Genomic DNA, 10,791 nt, shown 5'->3' with positions numbered 1-10,791 from the left:
AGGAATCTCATAGCCATTTGTTCTTTCAATGCTGTTTTTCAGCTACTGTCTGAGCTATTATCCTGTCTTGGATGGGTATGACGAGGCCAAGTAAGACTCTGATGCAGGAATGGTCTTTTTCTCATGGTGCTCAGCAGCTTTCAGGTTGGAAACGTGACTGGTTCAGCATCTCCTTGGCTGCAGTTGTGTACCAGCTTTGGAAGGAAAGGAATGCTCGCATTTTTGCTCAAAAATGCAATGGTGTCGAAGTGCTCGTGAAGAGAATCAATTACCTTGTTGCAATTAGGCTTCTTATGAAGGATTATAAAATTGATCAACAACAAATTCTCTTGCACCTTCATAGTTAGCTCCTCCTTCTTTTAGTAGTTTCCCTTGTTGGTTGTATTCTCTATTGGATATGCCTTGCAAAACTGTAGTTTCCTTTCTTTTGAAATGAAATGATAATCTTTTGCAAAAAAAAAAAATTATAATAAATATATTAATAGTAATAAAACTAATATTAATCATAAGAACTAAAAAATAAATAGGGTTAATTAATAATTACACCCTTATATAAACGACTTTTATAAACTTACAACCTTATAAAAAAAGTTTCAAAAATTACTACTTTATAATGTGCATAGAATTTGCTGGCAAAGTGGTTTATATAAGTTTAAATATAATAATAATATAAATATTCGGTGGGCTTGCAGCCTTCAATAAGGATGTCAATGGTGTACTAAAAAATGAATTAATCAAAAACCAGCATGCAGCATCATTACACATAGTGATTAACGTAAATGTGAATTACATAACTTAAGCTAGACGTTTTTTTGGTAATTTTATTAGGACGGGAATTGGATATTATTAGCACATGAGCCACGACCTTTAGGAATAGTAGGGCAATTGATAAGCTTCATTCCAGTCGCATCAACGCAAACGGAAACCTGCCATATTTGACTATGCCCTTGTGCATTGTGGGTACAAACAACCCAAGGCCGGAACCCAATAGCACGAGAGATGGCTCGCTTGATCGACTTAAGCGGGTAAAACTTGTTGTTGGGTCTAATCCCGGCATTGGCAAGGGCTTGGAGGATGTTGACCTTTCTCTTCAGGTAGATCGCGGCCTTGAAGTAAGCTAACTCGCCGAGGAAGGATTGTGTGCAGGTTCCACGCTTGTTCCATTCATGCACCCAGAATTTCCTTCCTATTAGTGGGCATGTCAAGGATGGCCATGCCTTTTGTAGACTTCCTTCTAAGGGCTTAAGCTGGTGTTATATATAATATAAGAATTTGTTAGTATTGTGCTGGACTTTATCTGGTACGATTAAAAAACTAAGGAGAGGGAAGAAGACTTTTAATTGTTATTATTTGAGAAGCAATACGGTTAAAAATTACCGACTAGAAAATCCGAGTAGCATAAAAAAGGAAAGAAACAAAAAAATTGAGAGACTAATATAGTAACATAGAGTATCTTCAACGATAAAATTAACATACAACTGATACAATTGCACTAAAAACGTGGCCAAAGTAATACAATATGGACCGTGTAATCAAATGGCAAACGGGTAAACAATGATAATCCTAGTTATTATAATACAGTGTTAATGTGTCGTACAAAAATTTGTATAAAGAAATTTAGAAACGGAGGTTTACCAGACCTACGTCAAAGTTCCTATGACGATTTTGAAATATGGCGATTAGGAAATATTCCGTTGTATATTGTATATATTGTGTGTATTATTTCTTTCCTATTTCTAGCTTAGTTTACCTTGGAGAATAAGGAACCATGTACTATATAAACATGGGTGTAAATATTGATACATTGAATAAGAACATCAATCTTTCCCTAAATTTACATGGTATCAGAGACCTAGGTTAAGAAAACAATATGACGAAAAACGGCGATACATCTGGAGGCAATGACAAGAAGCAAACTTCGGTGACAATCCCACAGTCATCACCATTGTTCCTCCACCCATCCGACAATCCAGGTATTATGATTACTCAAACTATATTCAATGGCGATAATTATGATAATTGGGCAGATGCTGTTCGGATGGGGCTTGACTCGAAAAACAAGTTAGCTATCCTTGATGGCAAGATAGCAGAACCGGCAATGGACCAAAGAGAGGAAGAAATGGTGGAGCACGTTGCGTGGCGTCAATGCATAGCCATGGTGAAGACATGGTTGAGAAACGTGATTGACCCAAAACTACATGCTAGCATAGCTTTCTCGGGTACTGTTGCGGAAATTTGGAATGAGTTGAAGGAGAGGTATGCGACCGGAAATGCACCAAGAGTCCATCAACTTAAATCAGAGTTGAATGAATTGAAACAAGGGAAGCTAACCATAGTTGAATACTACACCAAGCTAAAGGCAGTTTGGGACGAGTTGGCTAGCTACAGTCGAGTTCCCACATGCACGTGTGGAGCCGGGAAAGAGATTTTAAAAGAGAAAGAAGAGGAGAAGGTTCATCAATTTTTGATGGGCCTTGATGATGATATCTACGGTGGATTACGTACCAATCTTCTAATGGAAGAACCAATTCCGACTTTAAGTCGGGCTTATGGTATTATGCTCAGAGAAGAAAGGCACAAAGCCATCGTGCGTACAAAGGAAGAGAAGGTTGAAGACGGAGTTGCCTTTTCCATGAGAAGGGGGCAATCTAGCAACCGTGGTGGTCGACCAAGGAATAGCAACGAGGTAGAAGTCCAGGAGGGCCGATGTACTTATTGCAAAAAGTGGGGCCATGACGAGGATGATTGTTGGGAGAAGAATGGTTTACCAGCCTATATTGTTGCCAGAGGCAGAGGACGCGGACGGAGTACTAGAGGCAGAGGAGCAGCTGGTTTCGGCCGTGGAGGAGGCAGGCATCAATCATTGAAGGTAAATGCTGTATCCGCAAAAGACGAAGCCAGCACTTCATCGAAAGGCCAGGGAACTTTTACAGCTGCTGAGATTGGATTGACGCGAGAGGAATGGCAGTCCTTGCGCGCCTTGTTGCAGCCAACGAAGGAAAATAATGCAGAGAAAATAGCAGGTAAAGAATTTGAAAATTGTTGGATTCTAGACACAGGTGCTTCGCACCATATGACAGGAAGAAAAGAAGCAATTAAAAACTCGTGTCGTGGCACACGAGCTAATGTGGTATTACCAAACGGAATACAAAAAGATGCTGATATCCATGGAGAAGTGCACTTGGAGGGTGATTTGATCTTGAATGATGTTTTATATGTTCCGACTTTAACTTGAAGTTTAATTTCGGTGCAACAATTAACAATAGAAAAGGATTGCATAGTAACATTCTATTCTAATTTTTGTGTAATACAGGACCGATCTTCGAAGAGGATGATTGGAGCGTGTAAGCAACACGATGGTGTTTATTACTACAGAGGTCAAAGGAAGGAAGAAAAATTAGTTTGTCGTGTTGAAGCTCAAAGGAAGGTTCGGTTATGGCATAGGAGATTAGGTCACCCGTCAAATAAAGTTTTGTATTCAGCATCGTCTTTAGTTGGTAGTAACCTTACATGGGATAAGAATGATTTTTGTGATGCATGTTGTCGGGCAAAATTAACCCGTTCAACTTTTATTCGTAATAATTAAGAGCCTCGAATATTTTTGATTTAATTCATTGTGATATTTGGGGACCGTATGGAGCTAGTGAATTAAGCGGTGATCATTATTTTTTAACAATTGTGGACGATTACAGTCGAGGAGTATGGGTTTACTTAATGAAAGATAGAGGAGAAGTAGGAAAATTACTCATTAGTTTTTGCAATATGGCTCAACGCCAATTCGATAAATCTGTGAAGGTAATTCAAAGTGACAACGGGACTGAATTTCGGTCCCTGTCAATGCTTACATATTATCGAGAAAACGGGATGATATTGCGGACAAGTAATGTCGATACACCGCAGCAAAATGGGCGCGTTGAGAGGAAACATCGACAAATATTGGAAAAGGCGAGAGCTTTGCGTTTTGAGTCTGGACTACCTTTAAAATTCTGGGGGGAGTGCGTTTTGACAGCCGTGTATTTAATCAACAGGACGCCTACCCCAATTTTGAATGGAAAGACGCCCTATGAGCTACTACATAATAAGGCCCCGAGTTTAGACAATCTCCGAGTGTTTGGATGTATGTGTTATGCGCATAACAAGAGTCGAAAGAAGGATAAGTTTGCAGAAAGGGGAAGACGATATGTATTCATAGGGTATCCTTATGGAAAGAAAGGGTGGCGAGTATATGACTTACAAACGCATGAAGCTTACACGTCTCGTGATGTGGTATTTATGGAGCATGTATACCCATTACAAGATGGAGTTTCTAGGGGAGTTTGGCAGACTGATAATTTGATTGAACCACAAAATGTTGCAACTGAGGATGACCAACATCATAAGGCAAGTGTCGAAATAGCTGATGAGTCAAATGAAAAAGAAATCCAGGAGGTTGAGCAAGAAGTCACAGGTGCCAGGAATGGAGGAGAACGAGAGGATGAGATAGCCGTGAGAACTCCTGTGGAAACAGAGATGGGGCGTGGAGCTCGCGAGCGACAAGAGCCTTTTTGGAGGAAGGATTATATTTGCACTTCAGCAATAATAAACACCATCGAAGAAAAACCGCTCCAGTCATACTCCAAAAGGAAAGGTACCCGTTATCCATTATTAGATAGTGTTGCTTGTAATTCTTATTCTGTTGTCCATAGAAACTTTTTGTCTAGAATTTCAGAGGATATGGAGCCAAGGCATTACAATGAAGCCATCAAGGATTCTAGATGGAGAGAAGCAATGAGGCAAGAGATCAAAGCACTAGAAGAAAACGATACTTGGAAGGTTGTTGATATACCCATTGGCAAGAAACCGATAGGATGCAAGTGGGTCTACAAAATTAAGTACAAAGCAGACGGAAGTGTTGAAAGATATAAGGTGAGATTGGTTGCGCAAGGGTTCACACAAGTGGAAGGAATTGACTTTCACGAAACCTTTGCTCCCGTGGCTAAGATGGTGAGTGTACGTTGTTTGTTGACAGTTGCAATTAATAAGGATTGGTTTATTTCACAGCTAGATGTGAACAATGCATTTCTACACGGAGACTTGAATGAGGAATTTTATATGAGGATGCCGCCAGGAATTGAAGCGGGAGGAGAAAAGAAAGTTTGCCGGCTGTTAAAATCGATTTATGGGTTGAAGCAGGCCTCACGAATGTGGTTCACCAAACTAGCAGACTCGCTTAAACGGTATGGTTTTAAACAATCTTTTGCGGACTATTCCTTATTTACATACAATAATGGAGCAATCTTCCTGGCCGTTTTAGTGTATGTCGATGATATGGTTTTGGTAGGAAATTCGATGGAGGCTTGTGTGGCGTTTAAAGGTTTCTTGAATGATAAATTTGGAATTAAGGACTTGGGTAAGTTAAAGTATTTTCTGGGGATTGAAGTAGCACATGGTAAAAGAGGTTTGTTTTTGGGTCAGCGAAAATATGCACTTGACATTGTGACGGAGGCAAGACTAGAAGGAGCAAAACTGGTGCTTTTTTCTATGGAGCAGCAACACGGGTTAGCTATGGCAAAGGGCTATGTGTTGCGTGATAGTACGAAGTATCGGAGGCTTGTAGGGAGATTGATATATCTGACGATTACGCGTCCTGAACTTACATACTCCGTACATGTGCTGTCCCAATTTCTCAATGAGCCGAGAAAAGAGCATTGGGAAGCAGCATTGAGAGTCGTGCGATATGTTAAAGGATCGGTCAGCAGAGGCATAGTTCTCAGGAAGGGGAGTGATTTGGAGTTAGTAGGATATGCAGACTCGGACTATGCTGGTTGTCCTTTGACAAGGAGATCATTGAAGGGGTATTTGTAAGCATGGGTGGTTCACCTGTATCATGGAAGACGAAAAAGCAAGTGACCGTGTCTAAATCCACTGCGGAAGCAGAATATAGGGCAATGGCACATTTGACAAGTGAGCTGATTTGGATGAAAGCGTTCCTGGGATCGTTGGGCATTGAGTATAAGCGGCCTATTAGTGTTTATTGCGATAATCAAGCGGCAATGTATATTGCAAAGAACCCAGTATTTCACGAAAGAACGAAGTACATTGAGATTGATTGTCATTTTGTTCGGCAACGCTTGTTGGATGGTACGATTAAGACAGGTTTTATTCGAACGGACCAACAATTGGTAGATATTTTTACGAAAGCTTTAGGAAGGCAACAATTTGAGCATATCGTTGGCAAGTTGGGAAGTTGGAATGCAACACCGCCAACTTGAGGGGGAGTATGACGATTTGGAAATATGGCGATTAGGAAATATTCCGTTGTATATTGTATATATTGTGTGTATTATTTCTTTCCTATTTCTAGCTTAGTTTACCTTGGAGAATAAGGAACCATGTACTATATAAACATGGGTGTATATTGTATATTGATACATTGAATAAGAACATCAATCTTTCCCTAAATTTACAGTTGCCTCCACCACAATTGTACGGAAAGGTACCATCATTATAGTAAGGCCAAAGTCCATAAACTGTGAAATCAGCAGCAGGCTTTCCTATATCGGGATAACAACAACGTACTCCTTCATGATTACAGTATTATCCTAGCCACTGCGTTTAATCACATAATTTCAACATTCTAATTAAATTAGATATGATAAAATTATTTACCGTCCCCAAATTTACGATATGGACCTAGCTAGCGCAAATTTATATATTTACTCAATAGATTGATTATTATATATGGAACTAAATCATGTACCTGTTGTATGAAGTAGAATGCCCGGAAACCGCCATGACCATCGTTTCCAAGGGCGACCCTCGAGAAACACAACACCAGAGCAAGTATTAACATTGTTGAGCAGCCTTGTTTCGCCATTTTGCCTTCTCAATCTATATTCTAAGTGAAACTTGTTATTTGTGAAGTTTTTAATTAGATGATGAAATGGTGCTCGATATATATAGTGCATGGCATAGAAGAGGAAAGTTCTATTGATATAAAATAAATAATAAGAAATTAAACATCATAATAATGATACAAGGGGAATATGTTACGCCATGTGAGGCAAAGAAAAACGACCATTTTTTTCCGGTGATTCCTAAACAAGCATTTTCCGTTTAGGATAGTGATAGGGTGTCATCGGGTGACGTCCAAATTGGGTGTCACCCTCTTACAACCATTCTTAATTGAAGGGGTCCCCACTCACCCCATGTGAGAGGGTGGCTCCCAAATTGGGTGTCATACGGTGGCGCCCTTTCATTTTCCATTAAATTATTTATAATGCTTTTTTTTTAATTGTCAACTAGTTGCCTGCACTTTATTGAAATGATTTAACCAACTTATATAACTAATTGGCTTAGTTTTACCCCCATAACTTTGTGCAATTCTGAAATTAAGCCCCACAACTTTCAATTGGAGTAATTTGGCCCCATAACTTACATAATAAGTGAAATTAAACCGAGAAATTCAATTTATTATATCAAAAAAAGTAAAAATGGTTATGTTTTTATAAAAAATACAAAAAAAAAAATAGCATATATTAGATAGAAAAAAATTAAAACTACTTTACAAAAATCAAACAATTTATTATTTTTATACAAAGTATATATTTTTCAACTATTTTTTACAATTTTTGTAAAAAAATTTCAATTGCAAAATATTGTTTTTCAACTTTTTTTTACATATGTATGTAATTCGGTATGATTTTTGTTAAGAAAAAAACAATTAACAATTGTATGTGGATTTTTTTGAAATGTTGAAAAATAGAAAAATTTGAATATTTTTTTGCCCTTTTATTATATTTTTTGTCATGAAAATATTTTATTCCGACTTCTGATTTTAACACAACTACCTAACAAAATATTTTGCAATTGAAATTGTTTTACAAAAATTGTAAAAAAAAGTTGAGAAATCTGTACTTTATATAAAAAAAAAATTGTTTGATTTTTGTAAGGTATTTTAATTTTTTTTTATCTAATTATGCTTTTTTTTAATTTATTTTTGTAAACTTTTATTTTGTATTTTTCATAAAAACATTAACCATTTTCACTTTTTTGATATAATAAATTGAATTTCTTGTGAGTTTTGATAAAGGGGTTTAATTTCACTTATTATGTAAGTTATGGGGCCAAATCACTCTAATTGAAAGTTATGGAGGTTAATTTCACAATTGCTCAAAGTTATGGGGGTCAATCACCATTTTCCCGGTTTTCCGATCATAGTTTATTCCCAAATAAATTAAAAACGTCTTAAAATGTTAAGTCGACCCAAGACACAGTTCCCGATTGAAAAAAATACTTACAAATTATATTAGGCCGCTGCACAATATGGCTACTAATTCATACAAAATGTAATATGAAGGAAAATACGACTTTCATGCATTATATATACTCAGTACCATTTTTAACCATTTAGCCTTCTTGATAATAGATGATGACTAATTGGAAAGACTTTCGATTGAACATATATTTCATTTGAGCTAAAATGATACGTTACTGAACCATAAATTATGACAACGTTCGTAAGTTGGAGTAATATATGGTCGATTATTGGTTCACTTTCAATAATAACTAATTAATATTACGGTCGAGTAATTGATAAGAAGAACTGCTTATAACTTAACATGGAAACATGCTTATATCACCGTTGTAACACATGAAAATATCCGTATTATTACCGTACATGCGGACGTACATGTGTATATTTGACTTTATAAGCCGTGCAAGTTATTGATTAGCAGCAATTTGCTCAAAGTCTCTCCATTTAATTGTAAACAAACTAGATAGATCCACGCATGCATGTGCCGTATTTATAGATCTTTTAGTTTATAATAATATATATAAATTTAAAATTGACATTATTAATTTTTCACATTTTAATATGAGGATATATAAAAAATTGAAATGGAAAACTAATCAAAAGATTTTGGCCTTATTTGGCAAACAACAGAAGCAGATTCATGAGAGCGGATAGCATTAGCAGAATATGGTCAGCAGATTTGACTACCAAACAAATCAGCAGAATTAGAAAAAGGTGTTTGGTAATTAGCAGATTTTAAAAGAATTAGAATGTTTTCATGAATAAAGTGAATATGCTAATGTAATATGCTCCTATTAGCAGCATATTCAAAAATAGCAGATTCTGACTAATATTAAAAAATAGCAGATTAAAAAAAAATGAAAATAGTAGATTGCTTGGTCAAACTACTAATTACGCCGGAATCTACTGATTTCGCTCAATATGTTGTTTACCAAACATGGCCTTTGAGTAATGTCATAAAATGTGTATTTTAATGAAATTTGTAACCACAAAACTAATGATGTCAATTTATAAATTTTCTTTAAAGGTTTTTGGTCACAAAATTAATAATATCAGTTCATAATTTTTTTTATACGAATTAAGTACGTAGTAAATGTTTTTTATACGAAACAAATAACATCAATTTATCGATTTTTCATATACGAATTTTTAGATTTATACCAGTTTTATTGTATTTTAATTAAAAGATTATAATTTAGTTAAAAAAAAAGATAATAATGGTTAAAGATTATATCTTAATTAAAAGATAATCATTTATTAAAAATAAAGTCTTGTTTCCTTATTTACCTAGGTTACTTTTGGAGGGAAAACTATTAAGAAAATTTATTCTCTTAGTAATAATGGGATAACTATGAAATACTTACAAAAACATTTTTTTATCAATGAGTAGCAATTTGCTCAACGTCTCTCGGGTTAGAGATTTATCATATATTATGTGGACAGCGGGCCGCCCACGGGGGCGCTTGGGTTGGAAAAGAGAAACAAGCGTTTGCATTTTTGTATGGAGTCGCCACCAATTTTTATGGGAAATTGGAACCGTTCGAATACCTCGTGTCATGTCAAGACACAAAGTAGTGACATGAACACTAAGCAATCGTTACCCTTAACATTCTATGTCTAGAATGACTCTCGTGGATGCCAATGAACACGGGTGTTCACGGAGATCTGGAGTAAGGGGTGAGGGTACGTATTAGGAAGCTCTTTTGATCGAACACCTAATCCCGCCCGCCTCGATAGCGGCCTCTACTAATGATTAGGAAAGTTATTTGTACTTGATATATCGTCGGCTATATGCATGCAATGCAACATCCAAGTTTTAATCCTAGCATGTGAGAATTAGACTAAGTCGGTGAACAATTAATTAGCAAACAATTAATGTCGAGGTAGGGATTTAATGCTCATTTACATGTGAAAACATACAAGCAATAAAAGAAATACAATAATTATAAATTACAATAATGAAAATTACAATAATTACAACGGAATAGGCGATTTATGTCGAAAATACCTTTAAAACGGATAATTTGAGAAAAAGGAATGAAAGAATAAAAGAAAGAAATTAGACGAACAAATCAGCGTGATAATACGAATAATAGTTAATTATACGAAAGCTAATTAATTAGGTCAAGGCAAAAACGGAGTTCGAGGACGAAACTCGGCCGAGAACAAAGTAGCAGAGTCAAATCGTCCTTTGAATAGGCGCAAACGTACGCCGCGTCTGTTCCTTGGCTCGATTAAGGTGTGAAGCGTAATTGCAAGCCGTTAATGTTAATTGGTGATTTAATGATCGATTGATGATATTTACTCGGATGGAAGTGATTAATAGGTTATTTAACATATGAATGAGTCATAAAAACAGTAAAACATGAATAAGACGGAATTAAACGAATTAACACAAGATGGAATAATGACAGAAGTGAAAAATATTAATGAGCTAAACAAATTAATTCAATTGATTAGGTTAGATACGATGGATTAGTGACGAATATGCGATG

At 36.2% G+C, this 10,791-nt stretch overlaps 1 pseudogene; it reads right to left on the bottom strand.

Moving 5' to 3' along the window:
* Window positions 1-824: 824 nt before the first annotated feature.
* On the bottom strand, window positions 825-6,865 carry LOC141621615 (ribonuclease 1-like; annotated as a pseudogene).
* Between the last annotated feature and the right edge of the window lie 3,926 nt (window positions 6,866-10,791).

This window comes from Silene latifolia, chromosome X (genome assembly GCF_048544455.1).
Source record: "Silene latifolia isolate original U9 population chromosome X, ASM4854445v1, whole genome shotgun sequence".
NCBI classification, from domain to species: Eukaryota; Viridiplantae; Streptophyta; class Magnoliopsida; order Caryophyllales; family Caryophyllaceae; genus Silene; species Silene latifolia.
The sequence above is the reverse complement of the archived record's forward strand: the minus strand, read 5'-3'. Positions and strand labels throughout refer to the sequence as shown.